This window comes from Ictidomys tridecemlineatus, chromosome 8 (genome assembly GCF_052094955.1).
Source record: "Ictidomys tridecemlineatus isolate mIctTri1 chromosome 8, mIctTri1.hap1, whole genome shotgun sequence".
Lineage (NCBI taxonomy): Eukaryota > Metazoa > Chordata > Mammalia > Rodentia > Sciuridae > Ictidomys > Ictidomys tridecemlineatus.
Genome location: NC_135484.1, coordinates 142,003,236 through 142,018,162, shown reverse-complemented (window position 1 = coordinate 142,018,162; position 14,927 = coordinate 142,003,236).

The window sequence follows — 14,927 nt, the reverse complement described above, 5'->3', positions numbered from 1 at the left end:
CACACACCCTTCTGTGCCCGTCAGAGTCCAGGACAGTGGGTGCTTTGGGAAGGAGTGACTGTTGTTGGGTAGAAGGAGATAGACCGTGCTTTCTTTGATTACTCAAGTGATGGGTTAAATCAGCATGTTCACTTAGACAAAATTCCCTGTGATGTGCAATTGTGATTTTTATTTTTCTATTCGTGTATTCCAAAAAATACTTTTGGCAAAGAGCAGAGGAGGGGCCAAAGCAAGAGACCCTTGGCTCCACAGCCTGTTTCTTTGCTGTCCCTCTCAGGGACGTTGGATCCCCTCCTCAAAAACCATTACTCCCTATTAATTGATGAATAACAGCCAAACTCAATAAAATAGCACATAAGGCCCTTTTGCTGTGTGATCCTACTGTCTGTTACTGGCGGCTGCTGCTGTCCTTGTCCTGAATTCTGCATTCACTCATTTTCGGTGATATTTACTGAGTGTTGTTCTAGGTGACAGTAATGTATTTTGGAGCAACAGATACAAGTCTTCCTCTCTTGGGTCCTTGCCAGGTGGTAGGGGGGACATAACATAAAATTGTATTAAACAAGGCCAAGGGCTACAAGGGAGGGAAAACAGGATCTTATGGAGACATAAAGAAGTGTCTAATCCAATCTAGAGCAAGGCTAAAAAAGACTTTTCTTGGGAATGAAGGTTGACTCTTAGAAGAAGATTAATAGATGCCCACAAGGGGTGTGTGTGTGTGTGTGTGTGTGTGTGTGTGTGTGTGTGTGTGAGAGAGAAAGGAGAGAGCAACCTTAACTAGTCACTGGTCAGCTTAATGTGAGGGATTCATCTTATGTGGTCTCAAAGAGCAGAAGTGAAACAACTATATCATGCATGAAGAAAAATAGGAAGAAAAATTAGTATTTTTAATTTCATTTATTTTTAAAGAGTCAGAAATTTCTGAAATTAGAGTGAACTATTGTGGTGACATTGAGCTGGGTCTTCTAGATTTCCTCTGACATCAGGACTGCATGAACTACCCATACTGCCTACTTGGTCCCCAAAGACCCACTAGGTGACACTGCTTCGAAAGGCCACATTTTGTTGATGCTACCTCAATGGATAGGACCTTTGTGAACAGAGCCAAACATATCCATTTATATTTCCTATGAATATTACAAAGTAGTGATTTATTTTTAATAAAAAAATTCCGTATCACATTCTAAGTCATAATTTAAAACAATTGCCTTATTTTCTTTCCTAGTGCAATCTACTTTTTCCTTTTCGCTTTGTAGTTAGCAATATATACTCTTTTATTTTTTTTTTTGTACCAGGAATTGATGGGGGGGGCACTCGACCCCCAAGCCACATCCACAGCTCCTTTTTAAATATTTTATTTAGAGACAAGGTCTCACTGAGTTGCTTAGGGTCTCACTAAGTTGCTGACATTGGCTTTGAACACACCATCCTTCTGCCTCAGCCTCTCAAGCTGCTGGGATTACAGGTGTGTACTGCTGTTCCTAGCAGTAGTTATTCTTTGAGAAAAATAACAAAACCTTGCTTTCCTCCAAATGGCTGTCAAAATTTTATCCAAACACCTTCTCCTAGAAGCATCCTTCTGTTCCTAAAACTTCTGCATCTGTGGCTATTCCAATCTCCAGGTGGGTTACAGTTTGGTCTCTGGAGCTGACCAGGAGAGAGAGGGCGTATGTGGTTGTGGGATTGGGTACCTACCAGAGAAGATTCCAGAGGAACTTATCCCACAGAGTCTGCATGACAAGAGCATCTCAACTCTCCACCAGCACCACACCCTCAGTGCAGGTACATAACAGAACAGAAAAATACAACAAGAAAAAATATGTTGGGAAACAGAGGTTGGGATCCCTGTTCTGAAGAGGTCAGTGATTATATCTGTGCTACATGCTAGAATCCTAAGCAAATAAATAAATAAATAAATAAAGTCCAAGGGGGAAAAAAATGCTTGGCTTGAAATAACCAAACTCAGGACAAAACTGGGTACTGGGTTTAGGATAGAGTGAAAATTTAGGAGATAGTTTACTTTTTCATTTTCCTGGAGGCTGAATCCTCCAAGCACCAAAACCTTCATTTAATATTGTATCAACTGCTTTCCAGTTTTAAAACTTGATTTCTTATAGGAAATGTCCCTATATATTTTAATATCTGGAATTTTTAAGGCACTGGGATTTTTGAAATTTTTATATAGAAGAAGATTCTGTGTACAAAGAAGTTATGAGGACAGAAACAAATCGATCTGCAATTTAAATTGTAAAATTGTGTTTTCATTAAGTTCTCCTTTTTTGTGACCAATTTTATGTTCTCATTAAATAAGAAAATATATATAACATGTGTTTATAAATGTATATGCAAACTCCCATTGGTAAAAAAAATAGCAAAATGAAATGCAGTTTAGGTATTTTCTATGAGGCAGTGACACAAAGCAATATTTTATTTTTGTATTGGCATCTAGAAAGTTTAACTTAGCCAGGCTCACATATTTCAAAGAAAATAAGGGAAGGAGTAGGGAGGGAAGGAAAGGGGAAGAGATATGAGAAAGAGAACAAGGAAAGAGGAAGAGGGAGGAAGAGAAGGAATTGGAAAATATACATTTGAAGTGGTATAAAAGCTGTCAGTCAAAGTGCACATTGCTTACTTTTGGTTTTATGGTGAGCACACATTCAGCAACATGAGGGTGCTATGCTTGAATTCATAAAGACCTACTGTAAAGTTATATTAATTGGAAACATTAGCAACAAGTGTTTGACCCAGTGCACATCAACTTGCAGCATTAAAACTGCCAGTCTAAATAGGAGTGTTTCTCTCCCACGGTTGATTGTTACACCACCAAGGATTTTAAGCACCAGCCAGACTGACCTTATTTGGTTATATTTCTTATTCTTTAATGAATTGTTATGCAAAGCAAGGTGCATGAACATATGTTTTCCCTATTACTTCTCTTATATATTTTTTTAAAACACTTTGTCTGGAATGCCAAATCTCATACGGAAGAAATAACATATTAGAATTGAGGGTATTTGCAAACATATATGCTATGAATCATGTGTTAACATGATAATTGTTTCCACACACATACAGCCAACCCACAACATGGATTATTAAAGTAATTTAAAGAAAACTTACCATAAATATTTGGACTTATTGTTTTTAAAGCAAACTATTTTTGACTACTTGATAAATATATCCTAAAAAGAATTACAGCTGTAAATTCCTTTGACTATTTGTTCATAGTAATGCTTTTGTTTTTTCTTTCTTTCTCTTCCTCCCTCCCTTCTTTCCTTCTTTTCTCTTTTTGTCTACCTTCCTTTCTTCCTAAATTTTTTTGTCTCTTTCTTTCTGGTCCTAAACTTTCCAAGCAAAATTGTGACTTAAGAACACTTCTTTAAAAAAATGAATTAAAGTGAAAAGCTACTGAATCATTAACTAAGCAAAATTAAAAATATTTTTCCTAGGCCCTGTGAATTAAAAACTTGAGGTTCTGGATGCTCAAGAGGAAGAGGAAATCCTAGCTAGAGGTCTATTTTATTGACATGCAAAAATCTGCAACTCATCCCTCCTCTCACATACCTTTTCCACTCACCTTCCCCTTAGGTTACTAGAAAAACAACAACAAAAAAGCCTTTGGGTCACCAATAGGATCATTTTTTTTTTAAAAGAAAAATTAGAGCATGCTAACCATTAACATATGAGGGTGCACAACACAAGAATTCCTCGGTGGAATTTGAGCCAAGGACCCTCTGGGTGCAGAATATTAGTTTTACTAAAATACATGGAGTCCTTCTTAAGATACAGGGAATACCACTCTTTTAAGATTTATCATATTCAATAAATAAAACAGGAGCAGGTTTCTAGATATGGAATTATTTAATTACCAAAAGGAAACTTGCCACTTTTTTTTTTTTAAATACAGCCAATAACCTGTGTGAAGTTCCGATTTAGTTGCTCAGAGTTTTGTATGAGGATGCATTTTGCTGTCAGTGACCAGGACAGGGTTAGAGAGGGAGGAAAATGGCCAAGCGGAAACCCATTCTTTCCCGTTGATATTAGTGGCAGCAAAGCTGGCTTGCATGGGGAAATTAAGGGAAATATCACTTTGATTTAATTGGGGAAATCTTATAGTATATTTCATCAGACCATTTTTAAAGCAAAGCTGGTAACCAAGTTGCCAACATAATTGACTTTTAGGAAGATTCTTTTTCTTCCCAGTTGTTCCATTGCTTTCTATATTATGTAGGTAAGCCCCTGGATTTCGGTTCCTCCCTTCAATTCTTTCTTTCCATCTCACTGTGTTCATGATACATGCCCCCTTGTTGTTCTTAACACAAAAGAGACACATGAACAAAGGGAAAAATAAATATGTGTTCAGAAAAACCAAAAGACTGTCCTAAAAACAAGAGTCTATATGGAAATATAAGAATATGGCCTTTTTAACTTCACAAGAAATCCAGATGTGGTCAGCCAGTTGCGGCTATGGACATTTTTCAAAATCCCAATCCTTTTCTAGCTTCCCTAATCAATATTTTTCACTTGTGGTCATCCCCAACCCCATGCTTGGAGTTGAACATGGCCTCACACATACTAGCAAGCACTCTACCACTGAGTTACTTCTCTAGCCCTTCGCTTGTGTTTATTCTCCTCATGTTCATAATGTAGCTGCTCTGCTTCCAGGCATCATGATTGCATTCCTATCAGAAAAAAGGACATAAATGGAGATTAGGGGGAAAAAAAGTGCAAACACTGTCTCCTTGAGTTGAACTCTTCCCATTCCATCTACCTTGCATTAGCTACAATTGAACACATTATCTCCTTAGACTGCAGAGACTCTGAAAGGTTGATGATTTTTAACAGGATGAAGCCAAAGTTCTGTAAATAATAGAAAAAAGGAAAAATGAACAGTGAATAGGCAAACAGAAATGTCCACCCCAAGGGATGAAACCTGTATCCTCTTAACCTTTTGCATTTGAATCTACCAGCAGGATTGTCTTTGAGAAAGGAAGTTAGAGGGAGGAAAGAATGAATAGATGGGGCAGGGTTTGTGGCTCAGCGGTGAGTACTTGCAAAGCACATTTGAGGCCTTGGGTTTGATCCTCAGCATCACAAATAAATAAATAAAATAAAATAAAGGTATTGTGTTTACTACAACTAAGAAAAATGCCACAGTCCGGCTGCAGCAAAATAACCAGGGGGTGACGAGCAACTTGTGTAGATTGATACAGCAGGAGTGGGAGCCGTTTATTGCAGGACAAGAGGGGTATATATACATTCCACACAGCTTATCTTAATTAACATAAACTAGATACATCAGTCAACCAATAAGGAATCGCCACACTTAATGGCTCGCTGGTGTTACTTCACAAACCACTCCCTCTGGCAAAATGCCAGGCACCATCCTGACTTGTTTGCAGACTCTAACATAAAAATATTTTAAAAAGAAAAGAATGAGTAGATGAATGAATTAATGTTCTTGAGGATAGGAAATATTATTAGTGTTTATTACTCTCCCATTCCCTAGTAGAATGCTTGGGTCAGAACAGGTTGTGAGCAGGTGCTTGTTTTACAAGGTGAACTTAGTAAAATGAAATGCTCTTCTAAACCAGCGCATGCCCATTCGGTCTGGTAGAAATGTAAGTGTGAAGTTGGAGGTCAAAGCTGATGCATAAAGATAATTAAGGAGATCATAAGGGACTTGGATTGTGAGTCTCTAACAAAAATTCTCCTGTTCAAAAAGAAACAGGCACATAATTTAATATGAAAAGAGCCTACATGTATGTATGTTGTTTTGGGATGACTTTAGGGAGTACTCCTTTGAAATTCTGTCTCTATGCTTTTAAAAAATCTAGCAATAATATTCAAAGATGATATGGATTTTACTTTATAACTTATTTTTAAGTCCCAATACTATCTAAGTCACGGTGTGTTTTCAGTAATAGCTCTTTACTAACCTTCTGACCACGTATTTTTCTTCTGCCATATATTGGCTCAGAAATAAGTCTGACATGGATATTTTCTTTTTTATTTCATATTTCAAAATTGTTTCTGTAAACACCTTAGATGATCAATAAGATATCTTAGTATTATTTATTAAAGTACAGAGCAAAACTCATAACGTATTAATAAATATTGATTCCTGATATTTTAAAACTCAACATATTTTTTCCTTCTGAAAATTTATGACCACCGTACGAATTTCATATTAACAAAATTGTCATCTTATGTTTTTTCCCTAATCTCTCTGGTACTGCTTTTTAAAAAGCATCTGACTTAATAAATATTTATTAACATGAAGACCATTGATATGTGACATATTTATATTTTGGCATATTTTAAACCTAGTGCAACCTGAAATGGTGAATTTAGGTATTTTAAATATTTTATTGCATGTACACTTCTGAATCCAAGTGATGATGATAGAAGTACCTTTTAATCTTCAAGAAATTATACTTAGATTTCTTTTTCTCGAAACTCAGTTTGTTTTAACGTATAGCAAGCTGTAGAAACCTAGAAATCAAGAGCTCATTATCAACAAACTATAAACAATAGAAATCCAGGGAGTCACAGTGGCTTTTATATACTCATTTATTAAATTGTTACAAAGTGATTTTCCTTCTCTCACTCTCTAACAAATCCAGTCAGCAATTTTCATGCATTAATATGCCCACTGGTATTATAACTTCAGTATAAGAAATGTAAAGTCCATTTTTTTTCCTAGCTCTCCTATTCTTTCTTATGAAAATCTGAAATTAAAAAAAAAGAAGTTAAGTAATTCATCCAAGAATGAATCTTTTGGTCATTTTGAGAGGAGTCAAATGTTCTGGTACAATGAGCTTTTTAAAGAATTTTATTTATTTATTTTTATATTCCATATTCCCATTAATTACATGGGGTCTTATTTTACAAACCTCAAAACCAAGAGGATCTTTGGAATTATTTGTTAGAGATTCTTAACCCAAACTTGACAAATGGGTAGCATCAAAACTACACGTGTGTCTCTTCCTACTTGAGGGTTTTAGGGTGAGGCCTGAGGTCTCTAGATCTCTGGGCACTGCTAACCTTAGCTTCTTGAGTAAATAATTTTCTATATCTGCCAGAGCATGGAAAAAAATTGGGATTCATTTTATTTCAATAAAGCCTCCCCAAACAGGATTCCCTTTATATTATCTCTGAGTGGTGACCATTTATCACATCTATTAATTGGGAGCTGGCTAAAAGTTACAGAGCTTCTGGAAGACACCTTGTCCAAATCCTTTGCTTTAACTGGAATCCCTCCAAATCTTATTCAGGTGAGAAAGAATGTCGTCTGTGTATTGTTCCTGGGTCTATCAACAGATCATATATGGATTAACCTCCCCGAGAAAGAACCCCAGGTCCATCCACAGCTTCTCAAAGTAAATTTCAATCTGGAATGAAAAACCCCCTATTAAGCAGTATATTGGAAGGTAATGCTTGAAAGAAGTGGGGAAATAAAATTGTTGTCCATTGTAGTCAGAGTCTCCTAGGTTTTTGTTCAGTGATCCCTGGCTGATACAATCTGGATATAATAACAGATTTCCATTATAGATCTGAAAAAATGACTCAAGAGGCAGATGGTGGCTTATTTTGATTACAGAGAGAAGTACAAATGTGTTTAAGCTACTTTTATCAATTTTAAAATTTAGTTTTGTGAGTGTACTCTCATGGTCAAGGCAGAGTCTCAAGGCAGAGCAAGCCCAATTGTGCAAGCATTTTCCAATCCTCTGCATATACAGAGTTTGTTAAATCTTGTGTTTTGGACAATCCTATGCTGAGGCAGGAGGCGGAATACATGGCGACTTCTAACTTACACAGCAAAGGATGGGGATTTCAGAAGGGATGGGAAATTGGCGTCGGTTTGCAAATTACTATGAAATATGGATTTTAATTACTTTATAATTCAAAGCTTCACCAAAAGTCTTTTTAATGTTTCTGGGTAAGAATGCAAGAATGTGATCCAACTCAAATGCCAGTATAACAGTTGCATTACCTGTGAAAACAATCTTCTTCTCTTTGACAGTGAGACTCATATATCCATTTTAGTTCCACTGTGCCTTAGTTGCCAAAAAGTCAAAGTTAAATGTGATCTATTTTAACCAATGTATATTTTTGATAGAGTTATTTTCTTAATTTTAAGTGCCTTTGCGCTTGTATTTTTCATAGTAGAATCTGATGTCTTTTATTTGGTATATCAGTTTTAAAGCATCTAATAAATCAAAAGACTCTATTTTTAAAATAGATAACACACTCTAAGACCTTTAAGGCCACAGACTGACTCTCCCATTGGCATTAGACTTCTAGAAGAATAGAGTTGAGGGTTTGTATAGGAATTCAATCAATATAAAGACATTATAATAAACTCCTTTGTACTTTTATAATCCACTTTCCTTTTATCAAAATGTGTGATCTAAATCTCAATCAACCAGATGGACATTTTCTGAAATCGAAAAATCTACATTTTAAAATTTTCATCCAGTCAGGGGAGAATTGGGAATTTTACTTCTTATAAGAAGGGCCTGCAAAACTCTTCAGGAATATTGAGCTATTTTACATGAGGAAATGTAGACATGCTAAGGTCAAGTGATTTGCCTTCTTCACGCAAGTAATCAATAGCAGAGCGAGGAGGAGGCCAGAGCCACAGGACTCGTTCTGTGTGCCAAGACTTATTAAGTAATGCAGACCCAAGTACATCTGATACTCCGCTCAAAGTATTGAGATTGGGCCCCTCATTTCCACCCAGGTGGAAATGTGTGTACAAGGCCCGTTAAACATGATATATTCCTAATGTACTGCAATTACTGAAACACCTGTGGCCTAAAGTCACTGTGCTCTGGAGGGAAAAACGTGTCGCTCCTTCAAACAGTTCACCTCACCTTTCATTACCTTTACCTGTGGCTACATGTTCTATGGGCTTCACATTAGGGTAAGTTACAAGAACTATTTCTTAATCATATTGACTCGGAGGTGTGACTGTGTTGATTTGTGGGTTTTATTTTTCTTTCTTAGATTTTTTATTTTTATTTTTTTGCTAGTTTCAGTAGCCTGTTATGAGAAAAATGTGTTTCCACTGGGTGTTCAATAGCTGGGAGACAGCCATCTGCTGAAAGTATCAATGAGTGGAAAGTACACCCACAACGGAACTAGGATTCCACATCCACTTGGAATCTGGAAACTTCCATGGAAGTCCTGTCCGTTCAAGGACATGCCCCAGGCACATGGTGCCCAACAGGTGGAAACCGGCTTGAGAGAGCACTTGGCCAGAGCAAGTCTCCTCCAGAATCGTCTGGGCCTTGGGAAGGCTGGTGTGCCTGTTCATACAGTCAGACGGCCTCAATCCTTGATTGTTTCTGAGGGATAAAAGAACAAGTGGGGAATATAAATTAAGAGTACGATGACATTGCAGAGGTGAGAAGAAATAATTCTTACAAGTCAAACTTGTGGTCCGAGGGGGAAAAACATTGCAAGTAAATTTTTTCCATAGCTTTATGTATTTTTCAGGACTCTTTTGTCTTGCTTTAATTTACTATATACAAGTCATTTTTATATTGTATCTAACTGCTTGCGATAATAAGAGATGAAAGCATATGGCCTGTGAACAAAGTTGGAATTCTTCCTTCCTTAGCAAGAACTGGTGTTGGGCTTCTATTCTATTTCTTAAAGTACCCAGCAAAGAGAAAGACACAAGGAAGGTATAGAAAATACTCACAAATGCAAAGTCTTAGTTTGGAAGAATGATAAAAAAAATAATGTGATGTAGGAAATGCCCAATCCTGAGTCACCACAGACTTCTAAGAAACAATAATTATCCCCAGTCAAGAAATGCTTTGCAATAATAACAAAATTAATTAAAAATAGCTCAATTTTGAATCTAAACTTCCTAACTTCAGAGTATCTCTTCTCCTTTCTTCCTCTTGATTTGATGAATTTTTTAAAGGATGATTTTTAATACATACATTTATTTTCATATTTAGGTTTAGTAGTAAATTTGCTTACTCCTTTTCGTTTTAATAAAACATTTTGATGATCTTAAAATATTTTAAAGCCACAATAATGATTAAAGAAAATGTAAAACCATGTTCCTAGAAAATTATTTTCCATGCTTGTATGATTATCACAAAATGACCCCAATATCATGCACAAGTCTAATGCACTAATAAAAAATAAAAATAAATAAAAATTTTTTAAAAAACATGTTCCTAATAGCCCACTTGGAAAATTCAGGATGAGATACATAAAGAGAAAAAATTTTTCTTGTACTCCTTCCATTTTGATCACAGAGGATACCACATTTGTGTAAGTGTCATTTATTGACACACTTTATACTGTTACTACATCTGAAAATTTATTTAAAATTCCTAAATATAACTTTGTTGTTTTGCAGATTAAACTTCATATTATTTATTGTGTCATACTGTGTGTTACATTGATATTTTTTGTTTTGAGTTTATATTATCATACTGTGTATAACTCACTGACGTTTAGGTTTGTTTTTTGTTTTGAGATTAGTCCATATTTATATGTTTACCACTGGTTCATTATTTTTACTGCCATAGATCATGCAAATATAGTTCACCTTAGTATCCACTCTCCTATTAAAGGATACCTGTAGTTGTGTATGTAATGGTTTGATATTTTCTTAGGAATATATGGTTTACTAAAGTTTGTCCAATAGTTCATCCATGCACATTTATTTATAGTGGAAGTTTTAATGAGTATTTTTTTGTGTATATGTGTAGTTTTGCTTCTAAACTTGCTCTCTGTTCCAATGTTCTATTTGTCTATTTACCACATCATTCTAATCATTAATATTTATATTAAATTTGGTATCTCATAACTACTGTCCTATCCCTTCTTTTTCTTGACATTATGGCCTCATTTCTCACCTATAGGAAAACTTTACATCCATCATAAAATGCCAGGATTTTGATTGAAATCACATTGATTTTACAAATTAAATTAGGATAAACCAGCATCTTTGCATTAGTGAGTGTTCTTTTATTTTTTTAAGTTTTATATATTTGTTTTTCTCTTTTATAATTTTTAATTAAATTATTTATTTATTCTAATTTTTTATACACAATGGCAGAATGTAATGCATTTGATATTACACATATAGAGCACAATTTTTCAAGTCACTGATTGTACACAAAGTATTTTCACACCATTCGTGTTTTTATACATGTATTTAGGGTAATGATGTTTATCTCATTCCACCATCATTCCTACCCCCTTGCCCTCTCCCTTGCCCTACCTCTCCCTTGCCCTACCTCCCCTTTGCCCTATCTAAAGTCCCTCCATTCCTCCCAGGTTCCCACCACATCATCATTATGAGTCAGCATCCTCATATTAAAGAAAACATTCAACCTTTGTTTTGGGGGGATTATCTTACTTCACTTAGCATTATAGTCTCCAACTCCATCCATTTACCTGCAAATGCTATGATTTTATTCTCTTAATGCTGAGTAATGTTCCATTGTATATAAATACCAAAGTTTCCCTATCCATTCATCTATTGAAGGACCTCTGGGTTGGTTACATAATTTAGCTATTGTGAATTGTGCTGCTATAAACATTGATGTGGCTGTAGTATGCTGTTTTTAAGTTCCCTGGGTATAAAGAGGAGGAGTGGGATAGCTGGGTCAAATGGTGGTTCCATTCCAAGTTTTCCAAGAAATATCCATACTGCTTTCCAGATTGGCGGCACCAATTTACACTCCCACCAGCAGTGTATGAGTGTACCTTTTTTCCCACATCCTCGCCAACACTGATTTTTTTGTTGTTTGTATTCTTGATAGCTGCCATTCTGACTGGAGTGAGATGAAATCTTAGAGTAGTTTTGATTTGCATTTCTCTAATTGCTAGAGATAATGACCATTTTTCATATATTTATTGGTTGATTGTATATCCTCTTCTAAGAAGTGTCTGTTCAGTTCCTTGCCCATTTATTGATTGGATTATTTGTTTTCTTGGTGTTAAGGTTTTTGAGTTCTTTATGTACCCTATAGATTAGTGCTCTATCTGATGTGCTTGTGGTAAAGATTTGCTCACATTTTGTGGGCTCTCTATTAACCTCACTGATGGTTTCTTTTGCTGAGAAGAAGTTTTTTAGTTTGAATCCATCCCACTTATTGATTCTTGGTGTTAATTCTTATGCTATATTAAATGGATACAGATAGGTAAAGGACTCAAATTATCACTATTTGCAGATGATATGATTCTATACCTAGATGACACCAAACAATAAATTGGCATTTGTGTACATCAGTGACAAAACCTCTGAAAGAGAAACTAGGAAAACCACCCCATTTATAATAGCTTCAAAACAAACAAACAAACAAAAAAGCTCGGGAATAAACTTAACAAAAGAGATGAAAGACCTCTACAATGAAAACTACAGCACACTCAAGAGAGAAATTAAGAAGACTGCTGAGAGCCCAAGTAGGAATGACGCATGGCATTTTGGTTTGAAAGGTGACCCTGCTCAGGGATTAGGGTGGCTCCAGGTTTAGAGTGGATCCTGTTGGGAATAGGGTGGCTCCAGGTTTAGGGTGGATCCTGCTGGAATAGGGCAGCTCCAGGTTTAGGGTGGATCCTGCTGGGATGAGGGCATATACTGCTGCCTCAGGCGCCTGCTCCTTGAGTTCCCATTTAGTTCTCGTGGGGTTCTGAGAGATTTGGTACACAGAGCCCAGTGGAGGGAGTGTATTTTTCCCAGAACGTGCATGTAGACTGTCAGTGAGAGTCGGGAATAAAGAGTTGCTGTTGGAATCTACAAGTTTTTGTGGTGGCTCCATTATTTTGTGCCCAGACAGACTGCAGCAGAAGACCTTAGAAGATGGAAAGATCTATCTTCTTCTTGGATAGGCAGAATTAATATCGTCAAAATTACCATACTACCAAAAGCACTGTACAGATTCAAAGCAATCCCAATCAAAATCCCATAGACATTCCTCATAAAAATAGAAAAAAGCAATCATGAAATTCATCTGAAAAAATAAGAGACCCAGGATAGCCAAAGAACTCCTTAGCAAGATGAGTGAAGTTGGTGGTGTTACTATTCTAGACCTTAAACTATACTACAGAGCAATAGTAACAAAAACAGCATGGTATTGGCATCAAAATAGACCTGTAGACCAATGTTACAGCATAGAGGACACAGAGACTAACCCATATAAGTACATTTATCTATTTATCTTGTGTTACACAAAGGCTACAAAAACATACATTGGAGAAAAGACAGCCTCTTCAACAAATGGTGCTGGGAAAACTGGAAATCTTCATGTAACAAATGAAAATTAAACCTCTATCTCTTATCTTGCACAAAACTCAACTCAAAGTGGATCAAGGATCTAGGAATTAAACAAGAGACCTTATGCCTAAGGGAAGGAAAAAGTAGGCCCAAATATCCATAATGTCAGATTTTTTAGCCCCCACTTTCCTTAATAAGACTCCTATAGCAAGTGTTCTTATTTATGAACATGAATATATATATATATAGATAGATAGATATAGATAGATAGATATATAGTATATATAGTATATAATCTGTCAGTGTTTGTTATAAAGTTTGACACAAAGGTCTTGGATGTATTTTTTTTAAAGATGCCCCTTTATTTGTAAACTTAATTTGCTTCTGAAATTTCATTTTAACTGTTACTGGATTATAGAAATCAAGTGATAAAGTAGTTATTTGTTTTATTCCTACAGCTTGCTAAAAGCATGATGTGTGATTGTGTAATTATGTTATATAGAGCTAATATCTCAATCCTTGGGCTTGGTATCATTTAAGTGAGAACATTGAAAGGAAAGAATGGAAGCTCCTACAAGTAGAGGAGAGTGACTGGTCATTTAGGAGGAAATCCACCTGGAAAACCCACGGCAGAACAGGGGAATATCTCAAAGAAGCAATATCCAATGCTGCCAAATGCTATGAAGAAGTTGAAGGAAATGAAGATGAGTGATTTGATAAGAGACAGGGCAGAAGCCATACTGAAATGTATTGGTCAGTGAACAGGAGATAAGAAAATAGAAGTAGTATGCATAAATGGGTTCTTTCAAAACATTTAAGAATGAACAGAAAAGAAAAATTGCAAGTTTACAAATGTATAGGATTACAAATTATTATGAATGTCTGAAGATCTTTCCAAGTTTTTTGAGTTGAAAATTATCTATTCTTCTCAAGCCTTTGCGATACTTCCTCTTAATCAGATTGCTTGCCCTTGATACTATGGGTGAGAGAGATGACCTCATCCCCTTTGTTATTAGCTGGGCTCTCTGGCTGGATCTAAGACCCCAGAGAATATCAGAGCTGAATAACAAGAGAAAAGTGTAAAGCTTTCACTGATTTTTACAGGTGCTGTCTCAGGTTCAGTTTAAATTCTCTCCTGTTCTCAAATTCTTAATTCAGTATTTTATGTCATCAGCAGGATTTGAATTTTATTAAATGACATTTTACATTTCCGAGAGGAGCAGTTGCTTTCTCTCTTTTGTCTGTTATCATCATAACATATAATGATAGTCTTGCTAAGGTAAATAACATTCTTGAGATTCTGTGTAAAATGCAACACAATCTAAATGAATCAGTGTGTTCACATATTAGTTGGTGAATTCAACTTGCTAATATTTTTGAAGTATTTGGTCACATGGTTATTAATAAAGAGGCTGGTCTTCAGTGATTTTTTTTCTTACATTGTAGGTAGTTTTGATGTCAGAGTTATTGATTTTTATAAATGTGTTATTCAATGCTCATCCTTTATGTTCTAAGAAAGCCAGCATTAAATCGGAGTTCACTATCCCTAGAAAGGGGTAGATTGTTTCAATGTGTGTGTATGTGTGTTTGACATCTAATTTAGTAGTTGGCTATTTTCTCTCTCAGGTTTTAATTTCTTTTCTAGATAGTTCTTTCAAGAGACTTTTAACTT